The sequence below is a fragment of the Oreochromis aureus genome, linkage group 16, assembly GCF_013358895.1.
Source record: "Oreochromis aureus strain Israel breed Guangdong linkage group 16, ZZ_aureus, whole genome shotgun sequence".
Lineage (NCBI taxonomy): Eukaryota > Metazoa > Chordata > Actinopteri > Cichliformes > Cichlidae > Oreochromis > Oreochromis aureus.
Window position 1 is genome coordinate 1577756 of NC_052957.1, and position 22495 is coordinate 1600250.

Here is a 22495-nt window from a genome sequence, read left to right on the forward strand (position 1 = left end):
GCCATAGTGTTATGTTCATAGAGAAAGACATGCACAGCTCTTTGGTGCTACAAAAACACTGTTTAGCTTGGTGTTAGGGAACCAGCAGTCAGAGTTTAGGATGAGAGATACTTTATTAATACTTGGCTGGGAAATAAATAGTTGACTTTTTTTAGTGGCAGCTCAAAGAGCCCGGTCAGACCTGTAACATCATCTGTTATCTATCATTGTCTATGTATTCTCGATGATACAGAGAATGAGCTCATACTGCGGGTGATAAGCTGAGCATCTCCTCTCAGCACAGTAACATATCAGGTGGCTAAGTACGCCTGTATCTTTGTGAGGCATTTATGCCACCTCTCTGAAAAGATCATGGCTCCACCACTGCAGTTTCTTCCATCTGTCAGTAAACCAGCATTCAAATAACTCTCAGGTGTATCTGATTCACTCATAGCAGAGGCACGTCACCTAACACATTGTTCATCTCCAGTTAACTAGAAATATGATGATCATTTAAGTGTAGCACAGAAGTCAGAATGATGGTGCAGCAGAGCCAGTCTATGGTGCACTTCAGGAAAACTGACAAAACAGGCAAAATAAAAAAGACACGGGGGGAAATGTCATTGGAAAGGTTTTACAGGTGGAGGACATCGACAATACCTGGACCCTACAGAGGTTGCACAGGAAGTTGAACTCCTCTAGGACAGGATATCAGTCTCCCAGCATGATCTCAAGAGCAGAGATTCCAGGAACAGGAAGCTGGACAGGGCTGTAAACTGTCTGCAGGACCAGTATGTGTGGAAGGATGAGCAGGATGCGCACGGCCAGAGCTACAAAATGACCTCCAGCAGCCACTGGTACTCCTGACCAGACAGTCAGAACTTCAGGAGGGTGACCTGAGGGCCCGACGCCCTCTAGTGGGCTCTGTGCTCACTGCCCTGTGGAGCCCGACTGGTATTTTTCATAGAATACCAGAACTGGCAGGTTCACCAGAGGCACGCTGTGCTTTTCACAGACGAGAGCAGGTTCAGCCTGAGCATGTGTGACAGATGTGAACGTGTCAGCATGACCTGTTTGTTGGTGGCTCAGTCTGGAGATGCACATCCATGTGGAGACATAAGCCAGGCCATTAGAAGTCAGTATGAGATTCTTGGACCCACTAGTGCCTACGCTGGTGCAGTGGGCCCTGGGTTCTTCCTGGTGCCTGACAATCGTGGGAACTGACACCACTGATTGGCCCCCATGTTCACCTGTTCCTGTTACTAATGTTAGCAGTGCCAGGTAGCACCACAGACTGAGCGGAGTGATGCTCTGGTCCAGATCTGGTAGGAGTTCCCCGGGACAGCGTCCATCATCTCATCCAGAGTTGTTTTGTCAGAATGGACCAGGCGGCTGCATCATTTTTGTTCTCTCTGATTTTCACAGCGCTGTGGTCGCTGATCATTTTCATTTCCATCCAATGATGCGACTTCCTTTCATTCCCAACACATCACCCGCTCCACGTCTGTATAGATTTCCTATTGAGATCATGTGTTTTCAAAGTGTTCCCTTAATTCTTAATTATAAACATCTTTAAATTTATTTGACTCTTTTATTTTTAATTTTCTGACCATGTATAAAATTGATAAATTAGACCAGGTCTAACAGAAACACGACACTCAAAACTGAAACCTGTGAAGTGACCAAGGGAAGCTCGTGACCCAAATTATTTGTTGTTGAACATCTGACGGAGCAGACGAGAGAAAATCAGCCAAACAGAAACCACGATGAGCAGTCTGCACATATCATCAATACTGTAAAGAAATATAACATTCATTAAATGTGGAAAACCATCAGTGAAATATTTAAAATAATTCAACATTTATTAAATGCTGAGAATGATTTCATATTTCTGTGGAATATTGGAGAGGAGTGAAACATTTATTAGATTTCTTTTAGTTGGAAAAACACATCCAGCATATTTGTTAAAAGTTAATGAAGACTCGAGCAATCACAAGCTTCATATTTCAACAGATTTTCCAGCTGCAGCTTTTGAGATGAATGACTGTGGTTTGTGACAGCAATGATCAATGCGCTCTATTATACACAGCAAGTGCATCACTGTGAAGCACGTTTCTGAACCTGTAGTCCTAAAAACATTTGTTTACACTTCATTATAATTACAAACATTTATGCGCGCTTTTCAGGAATTATTAATTGATGTTTCCATTCGTTTGTCATTAAGTGACCTCCACAGCGTGTTGTAAGTTTAAATTTAAATCTTGCTTAGTGCACAACTTTACTCTCACTTCTGTTTTGCGTAAACAGAGCAGCTCTATTAATGTCGTGTATTATCACCAATAATTCTTGAATTTCATTACCGTGGCTGCTGACGTGCATTGATTAATGGTTGTGTTTACTGCCCGTGTTGACACAGTTTTCCAATGTGGGACACCAGGTGGGAGATATAAAGCCTTCAAAAATCTCACAGTGCTCTTTTAATTGCCACTATGAGGCTGAGCTAAATGTTTCGCCCATCTTGTGCACACACCACATCCTGTGTGATGAGAATCGCTGTTACAAGAAAAGGTTGGGGCGATGCGACAGTCCTCTGTAGCGTCTGCTAATGACCCTTCATTGCTGGCATCTGTGGAGTGTCAGGCTAACTGATAACAAGGGGGCTGATCTGCACAAAAGACTGACCCCAACTCTTTATTAATACAGCAAAGTCTTCCAACAAACAACTGGGGATTCACCAGTGGCATCAATGGGTCTCAGTGGAGGTCATTACAGTGGGGATGAGCTGGGTGTCCTTACAACATACAGAGTATTCACTGACAGTTCAGCAGAGAGTAAGGACAAAGCTGTGTGTGTGCAGTCAGTGGACCAGTGTGGAAGGCAGTCGTAATTGGGGACACACATTCGGCACTGGGGACGTAGAGGAAGTAAAACCCTAATTCCAAAAGAATGCAATCGTCTGGAAATCTCACAAACCCACATTTTATCTACAGTAGAACAGATCACATTTAAACACTGTTTAAACTGAGTTCCTTTTAAACTTTGATGGCAGAAACATGAAAAAACTATTATATTTCATCTGCTTTGGTTTGAGAACCTGCTACAGACAGATGGCCCCAGTACCATCGTTTGTCCACTGATGGTGGCAGACTGGTAAACCTCTGCCTACCTCAGAGAAACTGATCAGCTGCCGGTTAACCTAATCAGTCACATAATGTTCCCATAGATGGTTCATGTTAATATCACTTACTGTTTTTGTTGCTCCCACTAAATTCAACATGAGCAAATATTTTATATGAAATAGTAAAATGTCTCTATTTAAACCTTTAATATGTTTCTATGTTCTAATGTGGAAATATATAGTTTTATGGGATCAAATCATGGCGTTCTCTTCCTGTTTACAAGTTTTTTGGAACAGGGTTGTAAAAGTTTGGACAGTCTGAACAGAGCAGCACATAACACAGAGCTAACCCTCCTCACCAAACCATCAGTATCTGTTGTCATTGTGCGTAATGATGACGTGCACAGTGGGTCGATGTCGCCTGCATACAGACTCACTGACTCCTGCTACAGCAGCATCACACCAGGATCTCTGTTTGTCAGCTCATAGCAGGAGCCTGACACTGCACTTCAAACAGACTCTGGACTATGGAAGATTAAGATTAAGGTTTATTTCTTCAAGTAACTGAGAAAACAGTAATTTGAAGAATTTTGATATGTAATTTCAAAGTGTGTTGGAGACTGCGATACTGTTGTCAGTTTCACTGGATGATCAATAAACACAACAAAGTGCTTGGAGAAGAAAACAAGACCAAAAAATTGCAATGATTAAAAAATTTAAATGTAAATTAGATAAAAGTTTGTGACTTGTGACTCTGAGCTGTGAAACCGGCCTGACACAAGTAAATACATGAAGGTGATAAACTGAATTACAACCATACTGACTGTAGTGTTCATGCTAGACAGCCCATAAATCCTGTTGTTTAGAACATCTGGGAAGCGTCCTGAATGGTGATTGTAAAGAAGAGAGAAAGACATAAACGGTCTTCTACATTTAGCAGCAGGGCTTCAGACGGCAAACAGCCTTCAAAGACATGTGTGACCGGTCTGTGCCCAAAGCTGGCTCCACTGGACGCCGAACACGATCGTTTAGTCCAATATAAACACCGTGTGGGGCTCAGCTCCTAAATCTGGTTTGAATCTTTGTTTCTTCTTTTTGGCTGATGTGTAGTGTTGGTGTGCCACAATGATGAGATGGGTCACGCACATGTATTCCTCTTTAAACTAAGCTCTGTGAGCCTATTAAGGTTTAATAAAAGGATAAATGCAATAATATCAGAAATGAAACCATGAAACAGCGCTGACAGCACTGTCTGTCTTATCGCTGTGATTCCAATGAAAATGAACCATTTCCAGTAGTTTGTCATGCTTGTTGTTTGTGAGTGACGCAGTGATTCAAACTCACTCTAGTTCTGTTTGACTTTTTAAAGGTTCGACATGTCGCCATCTGGCTTGTTTGCGTCTAACGTTTGCTGTTGAGAGCAGCTCTGCATTGATAAAGGTACAGTAGAGCGCAGTAGAGCACAGTAGAGCGCAGTAGAGCGCAGTAGAGCGCAGTAGAGGGCAGTAGAGCGCAGTAGAGGGCAGTAGAGCGCAGTAGAGGACAGTAGAGCGCAGTAGAGGGCAGTAGAGCGCAGTAGAGCGCAGTAGAGGACAGTAGAGGACAGTAGAGCACAGTAGAGCGGAGTAGAGCGCAGTAGAGGACAGTAGAGCGCAGTAGAGGACAGTGGGCGCCAGTAGAGGACAGTAGAGCACAGTGGGCGCAGTGGGGGCAGTAGGCGCAGTAGAGGGACAGTGAGGGACAGTGAGGTGCAGTAGAGGACAGTAGAGGACAGTAGAGTGCAGTGAGGCGCAGTGGAGCACAGTAGAGGGCAGTGGGCGCAGTGGGCGCAGTAGAGTGCAGTAGGGCGCAGTGGAGGCACAGTGAGAGGACAGTGGGCGCAGTGGGCGCAGTGGGCGCAGTAGTAGGCGCAGTAGAGGGACAGTAGAGGACAGTAGAGTGCAGTGGGCGCAGTGAGGCACAGTAGAGTGCAGTGGGCGCAGTGAGGCACAGTAGAGGGACAGTGGGCGCAGTGGGCGCAGTGGGCGCAGTGTGAGGCGCAGTGAGAGGGACAGTGGGCGCAGTGGGCGCAGTGGAGTGCAGTAGTAGAGTGCAGTAGAGGCACAGTGAGAGGACAGTGGAGCACAGTGGGCGCAGTAGTAGGCGCAGTGAGGGACAGTGGGCGCAGTGAGAGGACAGTGAGGCACAGTAGAGGACAGTGGGCGCAGTGGTGGGCGCAGTAGTAGGCGCAGTGGGCGCAGTGAGAGCACAGTGGGCGCAGTGGTAGGCGCAGTAGAGGGACAGTGGGCGCAGTGAGAGGACAGTGGGCGCAGTGAGAGGACAGTAGAGCACAGTGGGGTGCAGTAGTAGAGTGCAGTGGGCGCAGTGGGGCACAGTGGGCGCAGTGGGCGCAGTAGTAGAGCACAGTGGGCGCAGTGAGGGACAGTGGGCGCAGTGAGGACAGTGGGGTGCAGTGGTAGAGTGCAGTGGGCGCAGTGAGGCACAGTGAGGGACAGTGGGCGCAGTGGTAGGCGCAGTAGAGGACAGTGGAGTGCAGTGGGCGCAGTAGTAGGCGCAGTGGGCGCAGTGAGAGGACAGTGGGCGCAGTGGGCGCAGTGGTAGGCGCAGTGGAGCACAGTGGGCGCAGTGGGCGCAGTGGTAGGCGCAGTGGGCACAGTGGGCGCAGTGGGGCACAGTGGAGCACAGTGGAGTGCAGTGGGCGCAGTGGTAGGCGCAGTGGAGGCACAGTGGGCGCAGTGGTAGGCGCAGTGGTAGGCGCAGTGGAGCACAGTGGGCGCAGTGGTAGAGCACAGTGAGGCGCAGTGGAGGACAGTGAGCACAGTGGAGTGCAGTGGGCGCAGTAGTAGGCGCAGTGGGCGCAGTGAGAGGACAGTGGGCGCAGTGGGCGCAGTGGGCGCAGTGGTGGGCGCAGTGGAGGCACAGTGGGCGCAGTGGTAGGCGCAGTAGAGCACAGTAGAGCGCAGTAGTAGAGCGCAGTAGAGGACAGTAGAGGACAGTAGAGCGCAGTAGAGCGCAGTAGTAGAGCGCAGTAGAGGACAGTAGAGCGCAATAGAGGGCAGTAGAGCGCAGTAGAGGACAGTAGAGTGCAGTAGAGTGCAGTAGTAGAGCGCAGTAGAGTATATCACAGGTGTTTAGGGGAAGTAAAGCTTGGCCAGGCACATGAACATCTCTCTGCTGAGGTCTGAGTTTCTCTCATCAGTTAACTAAGAACACGGCGCATGTTGTGATAAAACAAATTTAAAGAGTTTGACTGGAATCAGATACTTTGATGCTTCAAAGCTTCATGCATGGAGGCTCTGATCGCTGTGTGCAGCTCTCCTAACAGCAGTTAGACGTGTAAACAGATGGTTCCTGTTGTCAAAATCCTAAAAAACACACTGCTGCATTATTTTGCTGACAGTAAGAATAAACATCTGGACACACGTCTTTATGTTCATGTATTCTTTTTATTCAGCGCACATGCCGACACACTCACTTGTGTTTGTATTTATGCATTTCTGTAGTTTCACACTGATATTCAGGACGTGTTATTGAATCATATACTTATATATCCTCACACTGGAATTAGTTGGTTGGCAGCTGCATTTAAAATACTGGTGAGATGTAAAATAATCCAGTTTGTGTAACTGATTCATGCACAGCCCATAAGATGCTGTGAGACAGGAACACACGTGTGCACTGGACACACGTGTGTTGCTTTGCTTGCACTGTGCAGTGAAAGTGTTTCTGTGTTTCTGCCACACGGCTGAGTTGCTTTATAAAGGATGTTTTTCAGTGCAGCTCTCTCTGCAATAGTCTGCTACATAATTTAAAAATGAATCCAATATGAGAGATCACTCACCTTATTTTCCAGCTTAGCTGTATTAGATGCCATTCTGTCCTGTTGTTTGCATACAGACTATCTCATATAAAATAATCTCTGAACTGGAGACTCTTCCTGTGCCCACTGAAGGCTCTGAGTGTCAGTCCCACTTAATCTTTGTCGTTCTGTAATGTATTATTCCAAAGATAATCCTACAGCAGCTTCATTCATTTGCATGTGATAATTGGTTTGCATCGGCGAGTGCAGCAGGTAATTGCCAATAACCAAGTATTTGGGCTTCTCACCAACTACGAGGCGCAGACAAATAAATTGATGGTGAAGTCAACCGACGCGACTCAAGGTGAGCTTTCCACTTCACAGTCTGAGCATAATGCATGCATATGTGGAGATGCAGCCTCAATCCTATCAGTATGTGTCAGACACAGAGTCCCTGCCGAGGCCTTAATTGCATCTCTCGCTAATCCCGTTGCTTGTTGGGTCCGCGGCTGCTGATGGCCCTTTACAGATGGATAATCGTCAAAGCTCGTTGGGAAAGACCGTGCACACCTGCCTGCCTCGTGCACTTTGATGAACATTTTTTTGCATTGCAGGCATTTCGGTGTGAGTCTGAACTCAGACGTCCACGTTACTGTTTAAGTGAAAAAGTGAAGATCAGATTTTAGACGTTATAATCGCAGGTCGTTATCCAACAGCGATAAATGACAAAGAGGATGCATGTAGCTCTTATATGGTGAAAAAGGGGAAAAATCATTTTTATTGAGTTCATTGTGTAACAACAACAAAAAATGACCTGTTATGTCTGCCTACTGACATCTGATCAAAGTACAGGTTTAATATTATATTTCGAGTGCTTGCTGACTCATAAGTCACTTTGTCAGTGCCTGAGTTCATTCACAGCGTTTCTGAAATGCACACTTTTCTTTTCACATTCATCAGAGTCCAGGGAGGAAACACAAGTGACTCAGCTTTGCTTGTGATGTTATATTTTACCAGTAAAATCATCTGACATGATTATACCGTTCAACCTTTTAATACTTCATGGTGACTGGGAGGACGAAGCAGTGGTCCAGACTGGTTCTGAGTGACTGGTACCAAAGGGAACAGTGCAGCCAAAGTCCTGCTTTAACCTGGATTTCAACATCTTTAAGTACTAAATTAAAGAAGGTTTCACTTTCTGGCTTCTTACATTTGAATCTTTGATGTTTTGTCAAACGTTCCTCATCTGTGAGGTCCTGCTACTGTTTGCATTCACACTGTCGAGAGCCAACCCCAGTATGGGCTCCTGTAATCCTGTGAGTGAAGTGCTGCACCTGGATATTTGATTGGTTTTTCACTGGAAGGAAGCAGACGTGCTGATATCACCAGTTACGTTAACGATGCTCTCCAGGGAGCTTCTGGTACCTGCGACGGTTTATGAGTTTATATTTCGATATCAAAGCCACCAGTGCCACACCTGCTAATCCCACTTTCCCTACATTCACAATAGGAGCTTATGTGCTCTGACCCATCCAGCTCCACCCGAGGCTTATTACCGGCATCCAGGGCTCGGACCTCTGGCAGGCAGATTAGTCCTTCAGCAAGTCATCGGTGCAAACATCAGGAGGAGAAAAAGGATGATCTCATTCAGCGCCAACACTAAATATTAGACCAAAAGATCGTATAACCGCATGAATCCTAGAAGCCATTGTTATTTATCAGGCACAAGTCTGGGCTGTTAAATCAGGACTGTGGCCTTCTGCTGCTACTCTGCATTTAACGCACATAAAACCTCACTTCAGCTGAAGGACTCTCTGACAGAAACTGAGGTTTCAGCTGTAACAGTGATCGTCAGTTAGCCAACACCTCGTGGTTCAGGCAGCATGTAATTACATGTTCACAGACGTGACTGTCAGTGACTCGTGTGGTTTCTGCATGTGCTTTACAAACATGGACGCTGCATTTCGAGTACGATCCTGTGCATCAGCAGCTTTAACAAAAATGCTGTGATTGAAAATATTTAGCCTTTTTGTTCATAATGTCACAAAAACATAAAAAATGTACAAAATGTTCCTGCTAAAGCTGCTTTACCTGTCGAAGTATAATTAATAAGTACGACAGGTGCAGTGGTGCTGAGACAGAGACATTTATTCATCCATGTTTCCCAGTTTGTGTGTTTGTTGTTAACGTCCTTCTCACAGAGGAAACCGTCGCCATGTCTGCGTCTCTCACAGGTTTTAAGAGCTAAGGTGGGTGTAACGCAAACTAACTCGCAGTCGCATGTTTTTCATGCCGCTGTCAGAAGGAGCAAGTTTGATCTGAATCAGACCGAGTAACCCGAGCTGCTGATGTTAGACGAGGTTAGCTGCAGTGTTGCATGAGAGGAGTCGCCGTCCTATCAGTGCAGAGGCACAAGAAGGACACGGACACTCGGCTTTGCCACTGTGGTGTGAGAATGAGGTCTGTAACCCTGGAAACAGCAAAATCACAATTGCAAAAACATTAAACCTTGTGATACAAAGGACACATGAAATTATTGGTTTAATCAATCTGTTAAATCGATGGCGTGGCTCGGGTCGAGGCTGCATTAGCACAGAGCACTGACAGCACATCAAATACATTTAGAGTTTTGGTGTCTTTGTTTAATAGTTGCAGATTTTAGGTAGTACATGAAAGCTCACATGTCTTAACTGAATAGGAACAGAGTATCATTTGTAGTGAGATCCTCATTAATCATAATGTATTGAGAGCATATTATCAGTGCTGCAGACATAAGTGAGTGTGTGTCATATGTGTGAAAGGTTTCCTGGGACTGTGGAGGTCTGTGTGCACCCTGGAAACTAAAAGCATGCAGAATGTGATTTTCATGCTCTCTGTGGTGTTCTTGGTAAAATGTGGGAGTGCGTCATGATGTGCACTTTGTGTACAACCTTTTTTTTCATAAAGGAGCAGCTTTGGTTTAGCTACAGTGGGACTTTTTAAAGGAAAAAAGTATTTTAATGAGTGGATGAACTGAAGACGCTTCAGATTGGATCTAATCCAGACAAACAAACTCATCCACCTTTTCTCCGGCTGCTTGGGGTGGCTGAGTTGGGATCTGGAAACTATTCCAGCGGTCAGGTGAGAGGTGGAGTGCACCACAGCACTGACACAGACACACAAACACACATGCTCTCTGATGATGTCACCAGTTTGCCTCACAAGCATGTGTTTGAACTGTGCAGGAAAATCAACACAGCACAGGGACAACATGCTGACATGTGCTTGCCCACAAGGAGGCTCAAACCCAGAACCTTCTCTCCGCTGCACCTCTGTGAAAACCAAATCACTGAAATACATCTGTGAAGGTTCCAGGTCACCCAGGTCATCGTAGTCTGAGGAGCTTGGAAAGAAAAGCGTCTGGACTTCTTCAAGTTTCTTGGAGATGTTTCATCCGAGAAGCTTCTTCAGTTCTAAGATCAACTGGTGTAGAGGAGTGTCCCCAAGAGGGTCGTGGACCCCCTGGGCCCACTCACACCCTGGGCCATCTGACCTCAGGAATTCACATGACAAGGTGGGGCCAGGTTTCACAATGGGCTCACCCGAAACCTTGGCTGATTAGGTACCACACCCGCTTTCACACCTTGGCGCATGTGATTAGAGGATCACCAGGGGGTCCTTTGTCCCTCCTTGGGGGGATACTCCCACTGGGTTTAAATCTGGGACTCTCGGCCATTTGACCTTAGAACTGAAGAAGCTTCTCGGATGAGAGGTGAAACGTCTTCAAGCAACTTAAAGAAGTCCAGACGCTTTTCTTTGCAAACTCCTTTGACTACGATGACCTGGATGACTGAGAACCTTCACAGACAGGAGCAGGGTTAGTTTAAGCACAAAGTAAATGATGTTATTCCCTGTATGTGCATGTTCCTAATGTTTTGGTCTACAGACATGTTAAATGATGCAAAGAGCCGGGACAGCGTCGTCATCTTAGTTTGAACACTTTCTTAATAATCTGTGGGATTATTTTGGTGACACTGCTTTTGTAAGATCTGAGCTTTAAATCATTTCACTTTGAACTCGTTACCTCTCAGAGTTCCCTGCAGTTATTCTCCTTGTGACATTTTCTCCAGTGGACTTTAGTCAGATGTGACTTCTCATGTTTTTTCACAAACACTACAAGCAGGGCCCCTTCAATTACGTGTAATTGTGAGCGCTGGGTGCGCTGCAGTCAGTGCAGGTTAATTTCCTCAGTTGTATTCTGTGCTCCACTCCAGTATCCAGTAGTAAAATCTGTATTGGTCTCATCTACAGGATAGAGGCAGCCTGGGGTTTATAATGGACGTATACTATTCTTATATTATTTTATTTCTACGGTGTAATAATATTATAATGTAATACTATTATTGTACAAGTATTCATATAATACAATTCAGGTAGCAGTGCTACTTGGGCACCACAGCAAGTGGCATGGACCACAGACAACGGTAAGGATGGTTTAGGCCAGCGGTCCCCAACCTTTTTGCACCACGGTCCGGTTTATGTCCGACAATATTTTCACGGACCGGCCTTTAAGGTGCCGCGGATAAATACAACAAAATAAAACCAGTACTGGTACCAATAAAAGAAGATTTATTCATAACACACGGGAAAAGACCCAGGGAAACCGAGTTAAAAAACAATTAAAGAATAACGATAAAAACGACTCGCAGCCCGGTACCGGTCCATGGCCCGGGGGCTGGGGACCGCTGGTTTAAGCTGTTTGGAAGCAGATCTGCAGTTGCTTTCAAGTGATGATGATGATTATTTATATGAAATTATTTTTTTAAATATATGATTTAGAGTTGGACTAGACACAGAGTGAAACATTTTATTGACCATATATGTGTTTCTTTAGCTTTCGCCTCACCTGTGTGGACAGGCTTTGGGGTTGGGTGTGGTGTGAGGTGGGTGGCAGCCAAAGTTGGGGGCCTGGGTGTGGGAACCCTGGCATCACAGACTGGTCTCTGGGACTGGAACCACACTGGCAGGGGTGGAACCTGCACTGTCGCAGGAGGTGGAGCTCTGCTGAGCAGATCTGGTTGGGCTCAGCTGTGCAGGCAAGTGTTCAGGATCCTGCAGAAGGGCTGGACTCGTTCCCTTTCTGTGGATCGCTGTGGGGATACTTACAACCATTCTGAAGGGTTCAGAAAGTGAGAAGGTGACCTCTGTGTGACTTCAAGCCAAGGTAAAAGGTAGAAGGTAAGGCTTTGACTGTTGTCTGTGCATGTACTTCAGAGTACTCTGCCTTTTTGGAGTCTTTGGACGGATCATAGAGGGCGCGCCATCTGTGGACTCCATAGTTCTCCTGTGAGACTTCATTGGTCACATGGACAACGATGAAGATACCTGGAGACGGGTGATTGGGAAGCCTGATCTAAACCTGAGTGGTGTTTTGTTCATGAACGTCTGTGCTAGACAAGGGCTGACCATAACACACACCACGTTTGACCACAAGGTCAAACTACAGTGCATTTGGTAGCAGAGCAACTGGACTGAGGCAGGACGTCCTGGACACTCGAGTGAAGACAGAAGCAGAGCTCTTGGTTGGTGAGATGGATCAGATGGCAGGGAAGTCTGCCGGACAAACCTGGAAAACCCAAATGAGTACTGAGGATGAACTGGAAACATCTTACTGAAGCTTTTGTCTGTAGTGGATTTAACTCCCACATCTGGAAGGATTTCTCTTCCATCCCAGGAGAGATTAGGGACGTGGTTGGGTGGGTAACGCCGAAGATTGATGATGATGTTTTGTTTTATTGAGATAAAATGATCTGTTTAACATGATGAAGGTTAATCATAAAAGTAGATACACTTGTAACATCCTGAAGGATCCAAACAAACCAGCCAGCAATGAGAAAAGTAATAATGTAATAGTCTTGGAAAATAAAAATGTATTTTCAAAGTTTCTGTGTTTGGGGAGAAGGACGGGGTAAAAATGGCGGTGCCTCTCCATGTGTGTCGAATCATAAAGAGGAAGAAAGACCAAATGATCATTATGTTTCAGTTCTAATGACGTCCACACTGAAATGTGCTTCAGTCTTTTGAATGAAATATCAATCTGTGCTCCATGAAAGGGGAAAAATCCTTCTTCTTATTGTCACGCCTTTTCTAGCAGTCCGCAGAAAGATGATCTAAAGTGTCATTATGTGGTTTCATTATGTAATCGCAGAGTTTCTGCAGAGTTTAGGAAGCTTAGTCCTTATCTGGTCAGCGGCCATTCGGACTCCTTTCAGGATCCTTTTGGCAGTTTTATCCTTGAGAGTATGATGGACTCCCATGCAGAGGAAAATTCCTCTTTGTTCTGTTTTGAGTCTATTTATGTTGGGAACAGAAGGTCCTTGAGGTGAAACGCCAAGTGTGGCTGCAGGGCTGCAGCCCCCCCCCGCTGTGCTTGAATCACTTCTACTGATAGGTAGCACCAGATGCATCATCCTCTGACTCTCTGGGGTCATAAAATGCAGGGTTTGGTGGCTGGCTTCAAAGAAAGTTGAGAAAGGCCTGTCAGAAGGCATGAAGAACATCTCCCATTAAACTCTTTTTCAGAAAGTCTCTTGGAGTAAAAAGATATTTCTGAACTCCTCAGATGAATTGTTGAGAAGAAAGCGAGGGCATCCTGTGTGAGAGAGAAAGGAGCAGCAGGAACTCGTACACACGTCCAGTAATAAAACACATCTGACAACATGTCAGCTGCTCTGAGAGGATTCACAAAAGTAACAAGCTAGTCAAATCAAAGTAGAGCAACGTGTGCAGCATTTGTCATTTTTTAATGGTATCAATATAACTTTGCAAAGACGAGCTAGTTTATTCACTGCTGGCACGCTCTTTGCTCTCTTTTATCACGAGGATCTGAGCAAGTTCCTGGACTCCACAGCAAACAGCAACGTCTGGGGCTGAAAACACACACGCCAACACAACGCAGCCAACAATGCAGCTCCTCTAGGCTGGCCTGAACGAACGAGTCGATCCCAAAAGACCTTCTTGTAAAAGTGTCCAATTTTAGAGGAGAAGTAAACACGCTGGCAGCCTGGTTGCACTCTATTGCTAATTTCCCCTTTCATAGCAGCTACATAGGTGCGATTTATTAATACTGCATTAAGGCTTAAACACAGACTATTAGAGCTTTGGCACCTTGGAGTGACGCGCGGCTGCAGCTGTGTCTGTGCACGAGGCTTTGCTAGATAATTCAGGTCATTGTGCTATCAGACGGTTTATCCTTAGTGCCAGTTATCCATACAATAATATGACCTGTTGAGCAATGCATTGTACTGAGACACAGCATCCAATCAGTCTGTAGGTCTACTCCAGTTTTGGTAACTGCGTGATACTCCTGTAACTAGCAGGAATATGCACCTGTACAGCAGCTAGCAGTTTATGAGTAGCTTGCTAATGAAGCTTGCTAGTGTTAGCTGACTTAGCACTCCACCATCTGATGGGACGTTGCAAACCAGTGGGTGATGTCATGGGTGGCTACATCCATCCTTTATATACAGTGTATGCCCCGGAGTAGCACAGCGTAATGCTAATCGTCCTCGTCTCTTATGACAAGCAGGGCACACTACACTTCCTCCACACTCGCCTCATCTCGTCTTATTTCTGCTGGATGCTAACGAAGGATCTGTCACGTCTCTGGTTTTTGCAGCACCTTGATCGGCCTGTCTTTTTGGACCAGTAACCTCTCTCTGCACCGCCCTGCAGTTTCATCTTATCTATTTTGGCACATTTTTTCTTTTGGTGCACTGTTTAATGAAGCAGCTGAGCCAAAGAGGGGGACGAATTTCAAGATATGATTGGAGCAGCCAGGTGTCAGGTAAGAAAGAAACCCCACAGCAGGCTGTACTACCTGTTTTTACTGAGCCGGGAGAAAAAGAAACGTCCATGCTGGCCTGCTGGGAATTCGCTCTGTTGGCCAGATGGCCGGTCTTGCCTGAGTACAACAGAAAATGACAAACAGCAGCACCAAAATAAACCGAAGCTTCATTATTAAAAAGAACTTAACGTGTTTTTTACCGTGTCGCATTCAACTGGAGCTGAGAAAGCCGTACGCGTAAACGTTTGGAGACGCTGTGTATGCACAACTTGGCTTAGCCAGGGGCTAACCCACATGTGATGTATATTTTTCTGTTAAGAAGTCTGTGTTCTGTATTCTGTGGATAAGTGCCAGCGTGTGCATCTATTATCAAAGCAACAAATTTCAGAGAATAATGACAACACCATATCCCAGAGGCTCCATGTCAGTTCCTTCAGTCGCTGTCAATCCGGATGAAAACACTTACAATAACATCATCAAGTCCCTTGTTAGCAGAAAAAAGAAGAAAAACACACAGACTCACATTAATACGGAGAACAACAGCAACACCACAGAGATTCCTCTGCTGTTAAAGAGTGAACGTGATCTCCCCGAGCACGACCACCTCAGGTGTGATTTTGCAGTATGCGACATAAATGTCAAATATTATCTTGTGTAATATCTGCAGCAGCAATTATGTCTATTTTTAGGTGAAGTGGTACCTGCTTCTGCTTAAGCGGCCATCATTATTCTGCACAGCTCCTCGGCTGGGTTGTCATTCTTTATAAATTGTTACCTCAGCGGATCTCCTGAGAAGCTGCTCTTACTGCTTGATTGACACACACACACACACACACACACACACTAAGCGGTAAAAGCTTTGTGGCTTGGCTGTCAACTTTTATGTGAGTGTTAGCTTTTATGCCCTTTTCCTATTACTTTAGCCTTGAAGCAAAGCGACGCCCCATCTGCAGATTATGCTGCTGCTGATAATTATGGCACAAACATTAAGAGGTAAAATGATTTACAACCATTTAATCACTGAGATACACTCAGAGGTGGGTAGAGTAGACCAAAAATGTACTCAAGTAATAGTAGCACTACCTCAACATAGTTTTACTCAAGTAAGAGGAAAAAGTGTTTAGTAAAAAAGGCTGTGAGTGTACTGAGTGATCATAAAGTGCGATTTAATGTTTAAAAATGAGAAAATCAGACACAGTACAAATATTGGTATTTTAAAGACTGAAAAGCAAAAATAAAAAAAGCGACATATAAACAACATGTTTACAACATGATAACTTTTCCAAATCATTATTAAACTAAAATTTAAGAGTAGCTAATATACCTCATATATGTGCTCATATAAGTATGAGCACATTACCCCCATTTTAATTTCACTCCACTGGCTGCCTGTACATTTTAAGATTGTTTTTAAATCTCTTAATGCCCCGCCCCCACCTCTCGGAGCTGCTACAGCCATATACACCTGCCTCGTTCCCTTAGGGCCGCCAATCAGCAGCTCCTTAAGGTACCAAAAACTAAGTATAAATTTAGAGGTGACCGTGCTTTTGCTGCTCCAAAGGATACTTTCACTGTGTGTTGTACTTGCATAACTATGCATGTGACAAATAAAGAATCTTGAATCTCTTGAATCAAAGTGGTGGAATGCCCGCGCACGTTAGGCGGGCCGCTTCTTTTTCTGAGTCTAAAACTCTTCTTAAAACATATTTATTCTTTAAGGGTTGACTCAACTTGTTTATCAACTTGTTTTAACATGTTTTATTTTATTTTATTGTGTTTATGCTATTTACATATGTACAGCACTGTGTGAACCCTGGCTTTGTGTTAAAGTGCTTCATAAATAAAGCTGGAGCTGGATATATATATATATACATATAGATAGATAGATACATAGATGGGTAATGTAAGAACAGGGTAAAGTACTTCCAGTTACATTCATGGTGTTACTTTACCAGGAACATAAACTGCAGGTTTGTGTCTGTGTCTCCATTTTTGGTTAAAACGTGTTTATTATTCACTGAACTTACTCACTCTGAGTAGAGTAGTGATACTTTGTATTTGTCCTTGAGTATTATTAGTATAATCTAGTAAAACTACACCTGAAAGTATTTTTTTTTCCCAAAAATTACTCAAGTAAATGCAACCGAGTAAATGTAATTAGTTACTAACTCATTGATTAATCAAAGCACAGACTGTAAATATCAAAATCCAGTGACGGTGATCTACATTTATTATTCTGTGAAATGTGAATTGCCGCCTAAACGTGGAGGTTGTGATGGAATAGCAGAGCCAATCAGGAGCAAAGAAAATGTGAACGTGGCTCCGGTCTCACCTGTTTGTCCTGTCAGGTCTCTGCATCAGTAACAAAGGCGGCTGCTGGAATCCGTTAATCACGCCCTGCTACGGTACAGCACGGCTATAAATATTCTCTCAGGTTTTAATTGGGCTTTGATCTTGTTAACAATCAGAGGCGGGACGCGGCACCTTACACACACCTGACCGCTTTCGCCGCTCGGCTGCGAGATGGGGTGACCTCTCCAGGGGCGCGTAGAGAGAAAGAGTGGATCTTATTCTTTCTTTCCATTTCCTGCATGAGTGGATCTGAGAGCGAGCTTTGGTCTGCTTTTGTCTTTACTCTCTCATCTGCTCCCGGCCTTACGCTTGACATTTCTTTTCCATATAGGTCAGTCTCCGTAGGACACAGAGGGGAGGGAACAAACAGAACACCAGGACAACAATGAAAAACAACTATTTAGGCAACCTGCGAAGTTACGTGCCACCAAGGAAAAGATGCTAATTGCCTCTACTCAGAGGACGATCCACGCTTCGTTTTATTTCTCGCCTCCACAAACCCCTGCGCTGGTTAATTAGGAAATGAAGGATCATGTTCTTGTCTGTTGAAGGAAAAATAAATGAGAGACAGAAGCACACAGAGGTTTCTTGATTACACAGAAGTATCTTTTAATAGAAAAGGACCTGAAACGAAGACCTGATCAAATGTGATTAGCAGCACGTTCAATGAGAGCTGCAAGTGAAGAAAAATACCTGTTTTGGAACTAATGGGAGGAGGCTTGGTGAATTTTAAGTGCCACTGAGTGAAAAAAGAAAATGACAAGACATAGAGAGGAAGAGCGTGGAGATCAGATCAGTTCTACACCCTCTTAATCATCCAGCTGTGAAGTCAAACACCAGCGCCTGGAGATAGAGTCATTTGTAAGATAAATAAAGCTAGATGCAGAGGCCTGCCCTCCTGAACCAGACTAAAGCAGAGTAGCTGGGCGTCTCTGTCATCTGTCGCAGGGCCGAAGCTCAGCCTAGAAACTATCAGGAGGATGATGTGTCTCCAGAGACGCCGACGCCTGGGGAAAGAGGCGGCTCTTAATCATCTGAGACCCACTTCTCTGGCGTTTCTCTCATTGTTCCAGGACACTCCGAGTCACGCACACACACACACCGCCTCCTTATAATGCTATTTGCATACTTGCAAATCCTCACAAAATGCAATTTTGAGCTCCCATTTGTTTTGGACTTTCAGACAAAGGCATCTCTAAACTGCGAGTGTTAGTTATTTCCTTTCATGGCTCTGCAGCGGCTGCTATTAGGCAGTGTAATAACTCTCCGAACAAGGCAAAGGCCTATGTGGCTAATTAGAGATGTGAATTCAAACATGGCTCATCTCTTCAAATAGAGTCTGGCATGCTCGAGTGGAGAATGACAGAGGGAATCCATCTCCCGTCATCTCCTCCCTCCATTAGGTCTGTATGGGAGCGCTAGCCAGCCACTGTGGGCCATTTTAGTGAGGCTGCAGAGAGCAGCCGGGAGGATGATCATTTGTTAGGAGTCAGTCAAGAGGCTCTAGACCACACTGAGACAGGATGGTGTGACCTCAGGCAAATCTGCCAGACGCCAACTGTGAGAGAAATTAGGTATGATATGTGATCAATAAGGACGGTGTGAGTCTGTTTGAAATCGAGCTGCCAGACTCTATGAATTCTCTGCAGTTCGTTGTGCCTTATGTATGTGAGTATGTGCCTTATAATGTTATAGCAACTCACTATAGATCAAAGCATCTCTAACATATGCATGTTATATATATGTGCTCTAGTCCTAATACTCCATGAGCATCATTAGCATTTGCATGTTCAAATAATCCCAATTAACAGTGCTAATGTTGGAGTATTACGAGCAGCTATGCTGGTGTGTTCTGACTGTAGTATAATATCTGCACGGAGGCTCGTCAGACTCATTCTCGTGCTTGTTGTTACTGGTGTGGCCTACAGGGGGCAGTAAGCCACCAGAAACAGACATCTCTGCAGTCAGAACCAAGGAGAAGTAAGGACAAGCAGTATCTGTCTGCTCCTCCCTCGCTCTCCTTCTCTGTCACACAGCCACACAGGAAAATGACTCGTATGAGGCAAAAGAGAAAAAAATCTGCAGTCATTGTTAGTTTAGGGGCTCATTTAATACTGCCTGAGATGAAGCCCCTCTCAAATGCTAACCTGTTAAGTAAACAATCAATGGGTGAATGAGGGAAGGGAAAGGCTGCCCTCATTTTGCCTTGTTTGGGAAACAAGGGGATCCAATAAAGGCTGCAGACACAAGGTGGGACTGCAATTAATATTCCTGTGCTGAGAAGTGGGCTTGATTTTAGGCTGGTCACGAGGACCTGCAGGCTGCCTCTCGCTCTCTCTCTGCCTCCGCTTCACACAAGTCAGATAATTACCTATTTAGATTTCACCCTGACAGCCTTTCTACCACAAGTGAAGAAGAGCCCCAGTGTGTGAGTGATGGTGAGAGGGCAGGGTGAGGCTGAGCAGGGATGAACTACGGGAGAAATTCATACGCCGTCTTTCCCGCACATGTAAAAAAACGGCGGAGGCGGTTTCTATAGTTGGGAAGTGTTTTAGACGATATTTGTTTTGCCACTAAAAGACAGCTAACAGATGTACTTTGATGAGCAGAGCGCCAGCCTGACCAATTGGATGTTGATGTCCTTTGGCTGATTCATCTAAATCAGTGGAAAAGGAGGGGACATTTGTTTTCAGTGGAGAGGGCTATTTATCAGCAGTGATTGATATCCAGCAACACCGGACCGCCTCAGGCTGCAGCCATCCATCCGCTGCCAATCACCGAGGTTTGCCAGAGAAATTCACAGCACCTTCAGCGGTGCAGCCGGTCTGCTGTACAGGCGCACACTGGGGACGCCGCGTTCATACATTTCATTCACGGAGATGGAAAACTGTGGCATATATAAACACACAGCACTGAATTATTAGCACTGCTTACATTTATGGGGAATTCGATTGAAAGAAGCACAACAAACAGGACCTCTGTGTGTCTTTGGAGGACTGAGTGAGGCCAGTCCAGTGTTTTTCAAACTGGTTGGCACGAGTCAAGACCGCTAACTTCAAGAAAGAGTACAATCACTTTGTATCACAATGACTGTTTGCATGCTGGCCATGCTGCCTGCTCGCCACCGTTAGCTAAAGAGGAAAAAGAAGAAAGGAGCCTTTTGAAATCCTGCCTGTGTGTACTCGGCTCTCCTGTGGTTATCTGGCCTGGTCCTCTCCGTTTTTCTCCTGTTTGTATGTCTGCTCACCGCTGTGCACATGTGAGCAGCATTTTGCTGTTAAACTAGCACTTTCTTTAAGGTGACTGGTATCTGCATTTTTTACTTTGGCTTAATTGCTTAGCTGGAATACAAATATTTAAGTATGGAGCTGCGTATACATGTCCATGTAACTGTTATCGCTCTCCTGTCATGCACACTTGAGGTCCTGCTTTGTTGGTCTTATTACTTTAAAAACTGTCTCAGTGGTGCGTCGTCCTCACTGACAGGTCCGGAGTGCCAACAGAGCAGTCTAAGGAACGCTGCTTTAAACTTGTTAGAGCAGCAATGCAGACAGTGTTATGGATGCAGGCTTAACTTGGACCGGATGGAAGTGTGTGCTTGTTACATTGATTAGAGCTTAGGAACAGAAGGGATTACATCTCAAGAGGAGTCCTGAATTGATTTTGGCCTTCGCTGTGCATGTTGTTAATGACTGAGAACTTTCAGTTTGTCGGTAAAAACAACAGGGCGGTTAAAATTAAAGACAAATAATGCTAACGCTGAGAGCGCTAACATGGATGTTTCAGCCTTCTGAAAGTGACTTCTGCACACGATTCAGGAGCTCGTAGAACCACATTTAGCAGCCATAACTCTTTCTTTTTCACTCTCTCACGTTGCTGTGGAGGAGTTTGGGTCCACTCTTCAGTTCACTGAAGGTCTCAGCACAGCGTCTCAGCTAGGATGAGGCCTGGACTTTGGACCATTGCAGGTGATGCTTTTCTTTTCCAGCCGTTCTGTGTTTGGGTTCATTGTCCTGTTGGTTGAATGAGTTCAGACTTTGGCTGTCGGCCTCACATTTGACTCTAAAATTCTTTGGTGTGCAGACGAGTCCACGGTCGACTCAACGACTGCACGGTGCCCGGGTTCTGTGGCCCTCCACCCCCGGCCGATCGTTTGTGCCCATGCGCTGTGTTTGCTGTTCGTCAAACATGGCTTTATGCATTATTACCAAAAGTCTCCCCTTTGGTCTTGTCTGCTCAGAGGACATTGTTCCAGAAGTTTTTACTTTGTTTCAGATGCAACTTTGCAAATCTCCAATGTGCTGCCATGTTCTTTTTACAGAGGAGACGATGTTTTTCCTGACTAACTTCTGGTGTTCACACATATCGATGTTGGTGCTAAGATGTCCTATAAAAACTTTCTTTTCATATGACTGCATCTTGAGCTGCAGGTAAATAGATTCTTACAAGATCCATATAATGACATGCTACCCTCATGTGCTCACACTGATGCTAATATGCACCAACTGCCTGCTTTCTTTCAAACCTCCTGAGGCTGTCTTGGTTCCCTCTTTGGCTCCTAAAGTTTACTCACAGTAGGCACGGTTGCCTTGTACCATGCCTGAGCACGATTAGCTGCTCACACTGTGCGTAACGATCCAGGCCAAGCATGCTTCAGTTTGTCTCAGCATCTCACCCTCTCACATTTGTTCTCTGTCGCTTCCTAAAGCAGTCTTGCAGAGCACACTGGGATCTTATTCATTTTGTAGACTGAGGCCATTTGTAGAAGCTATGACACACGCTGTCCTCTCACATGCCTTACAAAGTTTACTAATTACATATATTTCTGTTTTTGGTGTTTTGGAGTTCTGTGTTAGGGTGCAGATAGCAACCAGTCCAACAGCACCCAGGCCCAGCTCCTCAAACCAGTCAAACCAACTGGATCTGAAACCTGCACGAGGTAAAGGACTCTGTAGTGCTACAGCGCTATCATTTCACATGGTTATCTTATTGAGAAGTTAGCTATGCTCTGAAAACACTCCCAGGTTAGCTGTTAGGTGTAACGTCACAATGATCGATGATGCAAAACCTTTTCACTGGATGGAAAAATATTAATTAAACGTGAGAAAACTGAACTGTTTTAAAGTTTAAGGCTACCAGAATGTATTATGTATGTTATTAAACTATCAAATATACCAAGTGCATTTCCCTCCTCATGAAACACTAACAGAGACTGCATGCTTATAAGCCTGCAGTCTCTGTTAGACAGATCTATGCATGGTATTTCAGCATTGCCACCTGCAGATAAGACAGATTATGTGACACCCGATGCCAGCTCTGTATACTGCATCACCGTTGTGCATAAATATGTGCACATGTGCATGTGTGTCCTTATGCATATGCGATGGATAAAACTGGAGGCACCGTAGTGCTACAAGAGGCC

The 22495-nt window shown here is 45.0% G+C and overlaps 1 long non-coding RNA gene across 1 annotated transcript in view; it reads left to right on the top strand.

The window, feature by feature from the left end:
• LOC120433473 overlaps positions 1-17581 on the top strand; it is a 30141-nt gene extending 12560 nt beyond the window's left edge. Inside the window, exon 4 of the long non-coding RNA XR_005608584.1 lies at positions 17405-17581. This is a non-coding gene — a long non-coding RNA (uncharacterized LOC120433473). The remainder of the gene's footprint in view (positions 1-17404) is intronic.
• The last annotated feature ends 4914 nt before the right edge of the window (positions 17582-22495 follow it).